Genomic DNA, 14,930 nt, shown 5'->3' on the forward strand with positions numbered 1-14,930 from the left:
GATTCATACAACTGATACATTCATATAATTTTTAGTTATTTCAGCAATCAATCTAAAAATAAATATATCTTTAATTTTTGAAACAGGACTTATAAGTTTTGATTTAGAAAATACTCCATATATATTAAGAAATTACATTAATTACAGTAAGAATTAAAATTTTCACATGAATTTAATCCTAAATTGATTATTTTAAGAAAAACAGATATCGCATGTGACAATAAAAAAATACCGTTATCATTTATAGGAAATATGTTTGTTCATTTTTAATTTTGGTTTTGTATGTCTGTAAATTAAAAGTAAAATTTTTTTCAATCTTGCTTTTTTATTCATCTTACTTTATTTTCAGTGAAGTAGGTAAAAATAGATCGCGTACTTGAATCACATGGTAAATTTCAACCAATCAAATATTTTTATTAAATTACTGGAGACAGTCGCATGCTTTGGAAGCATTTACTTTTCTTGTTTGGGCAAGGAATTATTAATTTTTTTATTTTTCTTTTGTTTGAGATTTCGTAAGGTGAAGTTGTATAATTATTTTGCGCAATAGAATTTCCTTTTTTGCTCTGGCGGCATTGCTCTTGTGGTGAAAACCTTTCTAAAAATTTTTTTTTTTACTTTTTTCTAATTTCAATAAAATTGATTTAGATTCAAAGAATTTTAATATTCGTGCTAGTTCAGTTCTGTTTGGGATATGATTAAATGGAATTTACTTATACCTAATATAAATGTACGGGACAGGCAAAGTCATGTGTTTCATTTACAGTGTGGATATTTTTATTATAGTTCTTCACGATGATCAGTCCCAGAGCTTTTCCACTTAAAGAGTAAGTAGTCGATTTCATTAATTACTTTTGACACGTGATTTATCGTACTCATAGCACCTATGTATGTTTAATGTTTATATATTTGGGTAGGTTAATTTTTAGTTATATTTAGGTGAGTCTAACTTCTGTTATAACTTCGATCAATTCAATCGTTTCCTGCTATGGATTAACCTGGTTATTGCTAGTTTTCATTTTCAACACTGCCAGTACTTATTGTTACTATTCAGTTACATATCATGTCACTAACTTTTAAATAATTTAATTCAATTACATATCATGTCACTATCTTTTAAATAATTTAATTTAAATACATATCATGTCACTATCTTTTAAATAATTTAATTAAATTGCATATCATGTCACTAGCTTTTAAGTCATTTATTTATGACTTTCTTTGTAACTGCTAGCTTAATCGTAGTGTTTTCAAATTTTGCATCATCCTAATAAATTAAAACTTTGACAGCAAATTGTGTACCAGCCTACCACTCATTTATAATTAATATTTTTTTGACAAATATAGAAGAAAATTTATTGATATAGAAGAAATATAGAAGAAAATTTATTTATAGATTTTGAAAGCGTTACAATATTTTAAACTTGTTTCTTAAATGGGTTTCTCTGGGAGGAAAAAAAGGAAATTAAATTTCGATCGCTATGTTGGAATGAGTGGTTTAAGTCGAACGTACTAATGAGAGTAGAAATATTCAGCCTTTGTGAAGTAGCATAAGGAACTATTATTGATCATTATAATATAATATAATATATTGATAATTATAATCAGGGGTCTGTTTAGAAGAAATTTGGGTCCGTTAACGGACCCTTCACAAAATATCTTTTCATAAAAACGGATCCTTCACAAAATATTATAACTTAAAAACGGACCCTTCACAAAATATTATAACTTAAAAACGGACCCTTCACAAAATATTATAACTTAAAAACGGACCCTTCACAAAATATTATAACTTAAAAACGGACCCTTCACAAATTTGTTTATCATCATTATTGTTTTGTTAATCAAATAAACCCTTTCCAAGAAGGGGGGGGGGGGAGAAAGACAGATGTAAACGAACTAAATTTTGTCTTCGGCAGACGCTTCTTCCTTTATTCGTCCGAAATGAATATTTTGCGTTCAGCAGTATAGGCTAAATACCAAATATTTATATGTTGCATCGCTAATTTAGTAGCTGCAATTGTTGTTTATTTTTTTAAAATTTAATTTTTTTAAATATAATTTTAAAGTGTTGAGCGTAATCTTGTATGTCTTTACAATTTAAAAACTCCTTCAAAAAGTTTTTTGGCAATAACGGACCCTATTTGCACAGATTCACAAAAGCGGACACGGGTTGAAAGAATGTGACTTAACGTTTATTTTATATTCACAAATTACGAGTAATTTTTTCACAATTTTACAAAAACGGACCTTTCACAAAATGTCTGGACAGACCCCTGATAATATAAGGATCGCTGTATGGAGTATATATTGATTGTTATAATAGAAAGATCGCTGTATTGAGTATATATTGATCTTTATAATAGAAGGATCGCTGTAATGAGGATATATTGATCGTTATAATGTAAGGATCGCTGTGTTGAGTATATATTGATCGTTATAATAGAAGGATCGCTGTAATGAGTATATATTGATTATATAATGGAAGGATCGCTGTAATGAGTATATATTGATCGTAATAATGGAAGGATCGCTGTAATGAGGATATATTGATCGTTATAATGGAAGGATAGCTGTAGTGAGTATATATTGATCGTTATAATAGAAGGATTGCTGTAATGAGCATATATTGATCGTTATAATGGAAGGATCGCTGTATTGAGGATATATTGATCGTTACAATGGAAGTATCGCTGTATTGAGGGTGGGTATTTTTACTATAAACTTTTTTACTAAAAGATATTTTCTTAATCTTAAAATATAATCTTCTGATTTCAATTATTTTTATTACTTAAAAATTCCATTCCTTAAAAAAGGCTTCTTAATAATATACGATGGCAATATATCTATATCACTAACAGTCAAATTAAATTCCTATTTAACATATAGGCATATTTTAACAAATAAAAATAATACATATTATCGATAATTTTTTCTTAAAAATTATCATGACCATTAATTATAAGTACTACTAAATTTATGAAAATTGTAAACTTTTTAGTGGGGAGATCCCGAAGATTTGCAATGTGTTAGTGATTATGGAACAGTTTTTTCAAGATTATTAATTTTAGTTAAAAGGACTTACAATTCTTCTAGATACTTAAATTTTTGTTACTAATACATATAAAGTTGATTAAAATTTATATACTGTAACGCAGGGATGGCGAACCGAGGGCACGCGTGCCATTTATGGCACGTCACACAATATTTTGGGCACGCCACCGATCACAAAGTTCACTATGAAGCATATTAACAATTAAATTAAAATTCACAAAAAAATTAACAATTAATGCCAAGAAAGCAATTAATAACCATAAAAAACACGCTAATAATAAATAACTGGCAAAAAAAAAAATTAACAGTTCTGCCTAAACTAACATCTTATAACCCTAATACAAGTTACTTGTCATCTAATCTGCAACAACAGAAGTTACACTGTTACTTTAGGTTGAATTACGCTTATAACTGAGACATTGCAAAATGTTTTTTTTTTTCGTAGTAAATAAAGAGTTTTGAGTTGATAGTATTTAGTATTATTATTTACTCAATAATCACGAAGTCAAAACTATTTTTCGGCACGTCTAGGACCTCATTAAACAATTTTTTAGAAAAAGTGGCACGTTGGTGCATAAAGGTTCGCCACCCCTGCTGTAACGTATCCACACTGCAGATATTATTATTATATATTGGTACATAATATTTTTTTAAGATTACTCTAGCTTTAGATATGAACTTCATAAAATGAACATTTTGAGAAACTAGAAAACTGTATATTCTGTTACGTGCAATATTTTACTTAGAATAAATAATCATCATATTTAAAAAAAAAGAAATTAAAGCTTTACTTGTGCTAAATCTACGCTATTTTCATTAAAAGTGACTCGTGTGTATGAAAACAATCAGGGCTCGAAAAACAGCCCGTCCTCGGCGGTCAAAAATTCCCCGCGGACAACAAATTTCTCGAATCCAACGTCCGCGCGGACGGCCATTTTTCCGTTAATGTTCGTGATATATTTTCAATTTTTGCTATCTTACAAGAGTCTAGCTCCTCACTTCTAAAATGACCCTCTAATCTAGAAATACAGCAACATACTGCGCATGATGGAATTGATGTTTTCTCTGTCTGGGAGTACTGCAGCGGTTGAAAGGGGCTTTTCAGCAATGAACTTACAAAAAAACACATTACGTACTGGTCTTAAACAAGAAGCGTCAACCGCAATTATGAACATCTACCTAAATGAAAACTTCCTTCAGATTTCTGTGCAGAAACCTTTGTAAATCATTGGCTTGATTGTGGAACTGGCTAACGTCGTATTTGATTCATTTAAAAAACGCAGTACCATCGGATAAATTGACATGATAATTGACAGATAACTTTACCTCTGTTATTTAAATTATTTCATTAAAGAAATTAATTATTTCAATAAAGAAATACTAGGTTTTACTATTAGTAACCTAGTATTTCTTTTATTACCGTATAATGTTATCCTAGTATTTGTAATCCTAGTAACTACTAATTCATTGTGCAATTTATATAATTGCTAGTAATAAATAAGAGAAAATTAAATTTTTATTTATTTAGAAGCGACGGGTTAGTTTCAAAGGAGGACGGGTACATTGTTGAACAAGCCGTCCTCGGGGACGGGTAAAATTTCTGAGCTTTTTCGAGCCCTGGAAAACAAGTTTATATTGCTTTCTAAAGCTGCCTGTGATTTAAACTTCGACAATTGATATCGTATTAAGAAAAAACTCTTCTACACAGCAAAACGAAAAAAAAAGTGCTTAATGTGGGGGTGCGTATTGCTTACTCAGCTTGCAGCAATAAAAATCACGGCAATTGCCCTGTTTCAGACAATAATTTATTTTAAAATATTTCGCTGAAGAAAAAGATCTTTTTCTGCATAGATTTCCTGAAGTGTTTTGATCAAACGCAGCGCCATCTACGAAAGGAATATTAAAGCAATTACAAACCCATTTTCTTTTTATCCATTTACTTATTTATTTGTTAGAATGACGTTGACGGTAAAATAGGCTGGTAATAAAGTTGAGATCACTTTCTTTTTTTATAATTCTTAATTAAAACATTTAAAAAAAGTGTAAATAAATTTGTTTGTACAAATTAATTGAGAAGAAAAGCATGAACTTCAAACAATCTTAATAAAATGCTAACAATTTTCTGCAAAATGCGCAAGCTTAAAATGCAATCTAATAACCTATCTAACATTTGTATATATTTAGATATTATATGGAGACGTATATGACTTTACTAAATGGTGTTTCTTACGAATTTGCTTTTTATAATTCTTCTCATGCGCAACACATTGAGTCATCATAATTACTAAAAATTATTAATCTTGAAAAATTTTATGAATATTTATTAATAAATTATTAATCAAGCTAGATAAAATTCTTATTTTTTTAAATCGTAAAATTCATAAAAATTTAAAAACTAAAATTTTTTATTTTATTAGAAAGACATTAATCAAGATTAATAAATTAACTAGATTATTAAATTTAAATTTTTATGAATTATTAATTGCTTAAAGTTGTTAATTTTAAATAATGTATTTTTTTTATAAATCTTAACTTTTTGCAAATTTTAACAAATAATAGTGATCCCTTTTTAGAAACCGATTCTATATAGAAACCCTCTTCATACACGTCGCATAGAATTTTTTTTCTACGGAAAATATAATGCATTGCTACTAAAAATATAATATAAAGCTGAAGCTCCTCATTATTAAATATTAAGACATTTCAGAATTAAGGTTTTATTGTTATTACAAGTGATATTATTATTATAAGTGATTATTCTGACTTATATTTTAATAAAAAGTTAATAATAGCTATTAGAAAGGATTTCTTTAACAGCAAATCTGGCAAAAATTAACTCGTGACCGACACAATATGGAAAATACTACATTTAATAAGTTAAAAACGCTTGTGAATAAAAAAATAAGCACAAAATAAAGCTAACTATTCTTGCAATAGTTGAGTAGTCTCTCAACTTTAAATCGTAGCCGTTCGTAAAATATTGTAAAAGTACTATAGAATCAAAAGATTTGTTGAAATTTGAAAAGATTTTGAATTTTAAAAGTATCAAAATTAAAATGTCTTTATTCAAATATTACATAAAATTAAAATTTTCCTTGTTATTTTCTTGACAAAAGTTGACAGATTACAGTGACAGAATATTGTAAATATTCTAGTACATATTACACGACTATTTTAAAAGAAAAAGAATACTACAAACAAAAAGTTGAAAAAATAAAAATTCTAAAAGTTAAAAGAACTTAAAACATTAAAGAAACAAGGAACATTTAAGAAATACAAATGACAATATTTAGCATTAAAAAAAGGCAAAAACAATTTGTTTATTTTTAATTTGCTAAACAATTTCCTATGTATGAACTGAAGTAGATAAAATTTTAATAATAACTTTATGGAATCATTTATATTTCTTTATGTAATCTTTTGCTCAATAAATTATAATTTTTTATCCCTAGAATAAAAACGCTTATCTTTCTGCCTATATGCTTGTAATGCATGTATATTTAAGTGTGTATATGTTATGCTTATATGCATGGATATTTATATATATTTAAAAAATTAAAGTACAGTTTATAGTAATCATGTAAACATTATTAAAATGTAAAAATATGAATAGGAAATTTTTTACCAAAATTACATCAGAACATCGGAATGTGTAAGAATTTATTGAAAACAGGAAATTTTTTGTGACTGAAATAATTCAGTTTGTTTTTGTTATGCAATAATATAAAGATAATAAATTATTTGCTAGACAAAAAAAATATGCTTCTGGCCCATGGGGGGATCGAACCCACGACCTTCGCGTTATTAGCACGACGCTCTAACCAACTGAGCTAATGGGCCTTATATGAGAGGAGAAACAGAAATTTTATAAGCTTGTTTTATTATCGATTTACTCTTTGATTTTGTATTACTTAGGTTAAGAAATGTATTCAACACACTTACCCACCTTTTCCCCGAAATTCGCTTATTTTCATCTGGGAAAATAGAACATCAGCGAATAATGATGGACTGAATATTAATGATTAATTACTTAAATTCGAATCTAAGAGACTATCGTATTGAGGATTACATACCATTATTAAAATGTTTGTTTAGTTTACTAATCATTTAAATAATTTTGTTGTTTAAAATATTTTTTTTTTTTAAAAATTTAAAGGAAAAGGAGAAAAAGAAGAGGAATATAAAATCAAGTTTTATTACGTATTTATATAACTCAAAAAACTAGCTTGAACCCTTGAGATATGAAATAGCAAATTTTACGAAGTATTATGAAAATGGTAGAATGATTGAAACTTAAAACTTAGGCACGAAATCGTGTTATGTTTGTACATTTCCAATTTTGGAACTTAAATAAGTTTCATTAAGTGATTTTATTGAAAACAGTCTTAAAATCACAACTTACTTCTGATTCAATTTAAATTACTAATGGTTAGCAACACTATCTTTATATGTTCAGATAAATAATTCCGAATATTGTAAAAATGCTTTTCTCCTTGGGAAAAAAAAGTAAAATAACTTACTAATTTCAAAAAATAATAAAAAACTAAATATATCCTGTTGCCATTAATTGTAATTAATCGAAAGCTTGCCGTCTAACTTCGAAATTAATTTTTGGAGTGTTTTCTCCAATAATTATTATGTTTTTTTAAATTATTATAGGATACTATTTTTGAATAATATACTTCTATGCATATGTTTACGATAACGTTATAATGGGGGGAGGGGATATAAAAATATATAATTAATTTTTATTTACAAAATACTGTCTCAATTATTTAATCCACATTTTTTAAAATTTAATTCTGTCATGGGAATTCCATGAATGTTATAAAAATTCACTGAATTGAGACCTCCCAAAAATTTAGACTGGGCTTAAGGGGAAAATATAATAGACAATCTGCAGATGTAGATAACTTCATACATTTTTTCGAACACTACGTAAAAAAATAAATAAAAGTATAAAATGGTAATGTGTTGGAAGTAGATTTAGTAGAAAAAGTACGGCTATAAAATGTAGAAATCTATGTTTACCAATTTTAAGATTAAATCAGAACTACTATTGAGAATTTTATATTTAGTAATTTAAATATTGAAATATGAAACTTATTTTTCTCCTTTAAATTTAAATTATTTTGATAAGGAAAAAGAATTAAATATTCAATTTCTAGTCTATTTTTGGTCATATTCGCCTAATATTGCTCTTGCTCAGCTTACCGAAAAACGAATAGTTTATCAGAATGACTGCAAGCTCGTATTAATGATTTGGTAAAATTGAGAATTTTCAGTAAAATTGTAATTCCCCTCCCCCTAAAATATAAGTTCATGGTATCCCTAAATGTAAACACATCAATTGGTGTATGATGTATCTTCCAACAAATTGTGACTTGAAAAGTTAACCAATTGGTACACTTCCTAGTTAATTAAATGCATTTTTCGCTAACGTTTTTGGCTTGGCTTGGTTTGGCCATGGTTTTTGGAATCTGTACTGAGTTAGAGGCTTTTATTTCATCCAATGGTTTTCTCGTATTGTAGCCTGCAAATCACAGTCTGACTTATAGTTGAACACGTCGAATACGAGATCAACCAATAATCGGTTTTCTTTAATAGCCGTTCGTGACCAGGGCCTAATTGGCAGATCTCGGGACACTGGGCACTAAGCCCGTCTTAGGGCCCTCTGTAAGAGTCGACTAGTTTCAGTTAACATTCATGATTTTTAATTCCAACATCAAATAAAGATAATTTTTTAGGCAACAAGAAATTTTAAACAACCTGAAGCCTTATTTGGATAGAAATTCAAAATTTAATTTAGTTAAATTATGAAAAAAATTTATTAAAATTTAACTGATATAGTAAGAGTTGTTGATAGACCTGAAAATTTAAATTTTCAGTTAATAGCCAGTGGCCGGTAGACACTAATAACTTCGTAGCCACTTTTTCCATAAACCTAAATGAGTCAGTGACCGATATCGATGTCTTTTTCATTTAATAGCCACTTTTTGTAAACAGGTTTTGTTGCTTAGATTAAATTTTATTTTTTAAGAAAAATTCATGTTAGAAATAATTTACGGATGTAAAAAGTCAATTCAACAATAAAAATAATATAAATATCTGACTAAATTTAGTTAAACCTAGTGATTTTAAAGAATTATATTTAAAATTTTTTGGGGAGACAAAATAATATAATGTATACATTACAATTGAAATATGAGATATTTATCATTAAACAATTTTTTATAAATGCAGTGGGGAAAAATAAATGGTTGTGTAAGTCGCCATTTTTTTTTTTTTATAACTCGCCACGTTATTTTTAGGCCTAAGTTAGTGGTTATTTTCAGGTCTAAGTTGTTAGTGAAAATGATGAAAATTATGCAGGAAGCAAGAAGTACCAAGCAAGTTACAGGCCAACTAGTTCATTTATTAATTTTTTTAAATATATATTTGGGGTGGGGGCCCCTCACAAGTGCCGCGAATGCCCTCCAGTAAATCAGACTTTGTTCGTGATCCTTAAAAATTGAAATGCTAAACACGATGATGGAAAAAACATTGATTATTAAATTTATAAAAAAAAAAAAAGAAACTCAATGATTAAGGGATATTACATCAAAAGAAAATATTGATATTTAGTACAGATGGAAAGAAGCACAGATGCTACTTCATACTTTATCATTACTGAATTTCTATTTATGTTCTAGCTTATTGGTATCGGCAGTAATAATATAATTGCATAAGTAACTGCGGTCTGCAAAAGTAATATTTTGAACAAAAAGCATCTCCCAAAGAAGTTGAATTTTGATTATTTTAATTCGGTTATGTTCAATTTAAATGTTAGAATCTAACAAAAAATTTCGTAGCAACTGCTTTTAATTTATTCTACAGAGAGAATGCTGAATAAAAACATTAATTAAAAATCAAAGAGCGCATGCTTATTGAAGGAAAAGCCTACTCAACTATTTGTATTCGGCGGAGTGATATGACCCGAAGCCTATCATAAAAGCAGTTATATTTAACACCAGATTGCCCGAGGAAGTCATTTTGACTGCTTTTTGACTTTTTCAGTTGCTAAAGATGTACAAATAATAATGCATAATTTTTTTTTCCCAAGTGAAGTAAAATTTTTTATTGTTAATATTTAATCCTGTTATATAACTGTAAATAATCTAAAAAATATTAAAAATTAATTAAACAAATTTCTTTACAAATTAGTTATTCCTTCACAATCCAGTCATTTTGACTGGTTTTGGGCAATATAGGTATATACTAAGCTTCAGTCTTTCTAGTGTTAAAGAAGCAGTTATATTTAACTTAAACTTAGCATGCATATTTAACCATCCAAAATACTTTAAGAGCTGAAGCACAAATACAATGTTGTAAGAGAATTTTTTTAATAAATAGTAATAACCATAGTGTTATTCAATAATTAATTTATTAAATAATAAATTAAGTCCTATAATATATCTTTTTTTCTTTCACGCATCTTCTAATTTGCATTAAATTTTTTCTCTTACTTCTTAAATTCTGAGGAAAAATAATTAAAAACTCAGACATAACTTTGAAAAAAATATCGTTTTATTTAGAGAGAATATTATTTTAAATTCTAAGTATAACTGTCAATCACTGTATGTATTTTCACAGTAAATGTCGAAAAGGAATTAATAATACCCGTTCAAAGTTATAGTTGCAATCCAATATATATTGATAAAAAACTTTTTTTTCTTTTTAAACCAATTCATAAACTTCTAAATAAAAAAAATTCGGAGTATATTAAACATAAAAATATAATAGACTTGTTTTCTTGCCTGAGTTGAATAAGCGTGTACTTGCCTTGTTAATGTAAAGTTTCGTGCTAATAACAAGATCATAAAACAAAACAAAAAATTATTTTAATTACAAAAAACTAAAATCGGATAATTTAAAAATTGATGAATCAGTAAAATGATAAATACATTAGTTACCTAAGGTTTCAATTTTGAATGTTTTCGCCTTATTTTGTAAAATGGTTAGTCAATTTTGCACAATAATTTATATTGTTGATTTTTCTAAATAATTTTTATAAACATTTAACTGTTGCAAAGCCTTTCAATACAAATTATAGGAATTTAAAAAAACACATTCAAAAATAGTAAAAAAACAAACTAAAAACAATTACTCTTCATATGAGCCGTTCAATACACAAATCGATTTACTCCACTTCTGGAAGCATCTTAAATTTAAGTATTAAAACATTAATGCTATTGATTCCATCGTTATTTCTTACATTTATGTATTTATATACTAAATCATCCAAATAATAAATAGTAATAACTTGCAAATAACAACAATATTTTTCGAAAAAAGTATAAAATGAACGGAACATTCAAAAGAAGTACATTATTTCATCGCATTTTCTCCGTTTTTATGTTTAGGAGTTAATCAATTTGTGCATTTATATATAAAACAAATAGAACACTCAAACCAGTTAAGAGCCAAATCGTTAAGACAATCACAAAGAAAAAAAAAGTATCATAAATTAACTATTAAGCAATTGATAATTAAACTTAATTGAAGCTGACATTTAACGACAAGATTAAGAATATAAATCAAAAATGGGATGAAATTTATAGTTCGATAACTATTCCGAAACTAATTTCATTCCACTTTCGGTATTTATTAAAATAAAACTTCACACGCCGATACACAATTCCCAACATTCGGTTGAAGTCTGCCTTCGCTTGCTAAGGATTTGAGTGGGAGGAGACAGGGAAGTTATCGATTTTTTCCCCAGACGCGAATGTAGGGAGAAATTTTCTAGCTTCGAATTTATAAACGGTATTACTGGAGGCGGGAAATGAAAGAGGAACAATACTATTTCTTCAATCATAGACAATCTAATTTATTTTTTAATTAGTGCTGTTAATTATTTCATACCAAGGATTAATTATCAAGTATTTTTCAAAAATTCATTCAAATAAAGACATATTATTATTAAATCGATTTGTCTTCAGATTTGTGAGACATTCATGTTTAACTTTATCTATTTTATATAAAAAAAATACTATAAAAAATGCAACAGATGAAATTTCTTTTCTCGCGATGGCAACGAGAAGCTAAATCAAACTGAGCTATAGGCTGGGCATTAATTAAAGGTTACATATTACATCTACAGCTAGGACTTGGGGCCTTGTCGTTTTCATACCTTATGGACACAACGGACAAACGCAAGCTAGAATATCTTATGCATTACCTGAAATCTATCCGCATACTATAATCATCCACTTATCTCCGCTACCTGGGACATAAGTGAGCTATAAGCTGTAAATTGCAAAAAGCTCCAAGACAGATCGTCGATAATCATCATCATCACCCTCATATTACATCTAAGTTAATAAAAACAAAGTGTTCTATATTTTTGTTTTAATTATGCTAATTTACACTAAGTGTTGCGAAGTCGAACTTTGAATTTTATACTAATATTGAACTACGACTCACAAGAAGAAGATACAGGTTGTTTTAGACAAGAGCACATTTATTTACACGACGAGGACATTTTACATAGGAAGAAACATAGAAAGAATAACTGTTTTTAGCTATCGTTTTACTTTTTTAACTTATCGATTGTTTGTTCGATAATATTTTTTGTCAACTGATTCATGGGGGGGGGGGGTATGCAGCTTCTGTTGTCCAAAGACCGGAGCACCGTGAGGTAGAAGACTGTCTTGGCTCCTGGTGACAGGAGTCCTTTTTTTTTTTTTTTTTTTTTTTTACTCTCTCTATCTCTTCCTGGTGACAGGCAAACCAACACCTGCCTATCCCGACTGGCCAGTGGACACCTGAAAAGTCTCATATTTTCTGCAAATCAAAAGATCTTTCCTCTTTGCCCTAAATGCCAACAAAACCAGGCATCACCTGAGCACATCTTGATCTGTTTAGGGCTGGACTGGAACGATATTCATTCCTCTCCCATTCTGGTTTCGGATTTTCTCAATATCAACGGATTCATTGATCTGGTCTGACCCCGTCAGACCAGATGGGAATTAGCAACAACAACATAATATTTTTTATTATGTTGCCAATTTATTATAACTAAACTATTTCTTGCTTTCTTATGAAATAGTACTTATGCGAACCCGCAACACTAAGGCTCCTATACTATGAGAGCTGAACTATCCGACATGTTTTAGCAGACGAGTTTGTAAGTTAACGTTATGTTAGTATTAGCGTGAGAGTTTGAAGGCTATTTGGATACCTAAAATTATTGATATGGGTGCTTGTGCGGCTGAAAAATTGCACAAACAGTTAAAAAAAAAAAAGAAAAAAAAAAGGCTTTCGAATGTTCAGATTTCCTTCGAATTTGAAAAGGAAGAAGAAATGGAAAATAAATTGCAAAAGATACAACTGGCAGCCTGGAAGTGGAGCTCGCTTATGAGAGGTAAATACTCATTTATTTATAACTTATTACATTTATTTACTCTTATATGTAGTATATAAACGATATTAAGTTGTTAGAATTTGTTTTTAAAGGTTCGTTTTCGTCTATTATTTTTTTAAAAAAAATAAGTGAATAACTTTTAGGATTACTTGAATTGCACACTTTTAACTATGTACCAAATATAGGTATATTCATTGAAAATTGCTTTTATTAAGTATATATCTATTTAAAATATGACTTTTAAACAATATTTATTGATTTATTTAACAATTTTAAGTGCTTATGTGCAATAAAACTAATAAATAAAGGCAGGAGATTGGCTGAATAAATTTTCGCCAAAATTATTTCAGAATCGCCAAGTTTTGCATTCACTTTTAAGTATTTCTTTTTGTTAAAAACAAATATTTACCTGCTTTTTATTGTATTCCTTTTTATTTCACTAAGATCAAGTAGTTACTTTCTAAATCTTACAATTTAAGTTTGTTTTTTAGTTATTTATGGTAATATATCGCCTATAGTTCGAACGATTTGTTTACATTTATCATAAGAAATCTATTTAAATATGCGATCTTTCATCTATTTTTGGCTCTACCAATGTTTTTTTTTTCTTTAAAATTCTTGCGTTAAATTGCTGAAATAATTAGTTTCTCTGTTAGACATGGCAGTATGTTTAAAAATTGTAAACAATGAATTTTTTTAATGTGATTTAATTTAAGTATGAAAATAAAAAACGTATTCCAACTATTTCTGCAGGTTCATTTTGAAGAATTTCAACTAGACATAAATAAAAAAGATAGTCATAATATACTGATGCTATTCTAACAAGTTTCAATGTTCAAAATTCCGTAAGAATTCCTCAAAAAAGACTGAAAAGAAATAGGCTGTCCCAAACCTGGATCGATTTTAGATAAGCTTGAATCTAGTGCAAGTATAAATTTACTAATTCTTCTCCATTTACTTAGTTTTTATTATTAACTAGCCGCCAAAGGCGCCCAGCTGTTCGCCAAGCTAAAGGTTTTCACAAATAAAGTTTTTTAAAACATAGCCGGAAATCTGAAGATTAGTGGACAATTAAAGTGTTCCTGTCCAGCAATTTTGTCTTCATATCCAGTTCTGCTGCAGATGTGTTATAGCTCTTGAGGATGCTTGAAATTATATAGCTACAACGCTTAAGAAAAAAAAAACTAAAATGCTAAATACATGAAAAGAAAACGAAAACGAATAAATTTTTTATGGTATCAATTTCTATTTCTATATAATTTTTTATGGTATCAAATTCTATTTCTATATCTGTTACGTCAAGCACTCAGGTATTATAATTTGATCTAGTTGTGCTTGTATAATTTTGATCTAGTTGCGCTTTCTACGTCATTTTGTTAACATCGTTTGGTTTGTTATTTAACATCGTTTGGTTTGTTTTTTCTAAGTTAACTTTCAAAAAATTGGCTGGCATCAGCATTTTTATTCTTTA

General features: G+C 28.2%; 1 non-coding gene across 1 annotated transcript; it reads right to left on the minus strand.

Moving 5' to 3' along the window:
• Positions 1 to 6,820: 6,820 nt before the first annotated feature.
• Positions 6,821 to 6,894, minus strand: TRNAI-AAU (transfer RNA isoleucine (anticodon AAU)). Its single transcript has one exon. It is a non-coding gene; the product is annotated as a tRNA-Ile (tRNA).
• Positions 6,895 to 14,930: the final 8,036 nt, after the last annotated feature.

The sequence above is a fragment of the Parasteatoda tepidariorum genome, chromosome 4 (genome assembly GCF_982258835.1).
Source record: "Parasteatoda tepidariorum strain Cologne lab strain chromosome 4, Ptep-v5.0, whole genome shotgun sequence".
Lineage (NCBI taxonomy): Eukaryota > Metazoa > Arthropoda > Arachnida > Araneae > Theridiidae > Parasteatoda > Parasteatoda tepidariorum.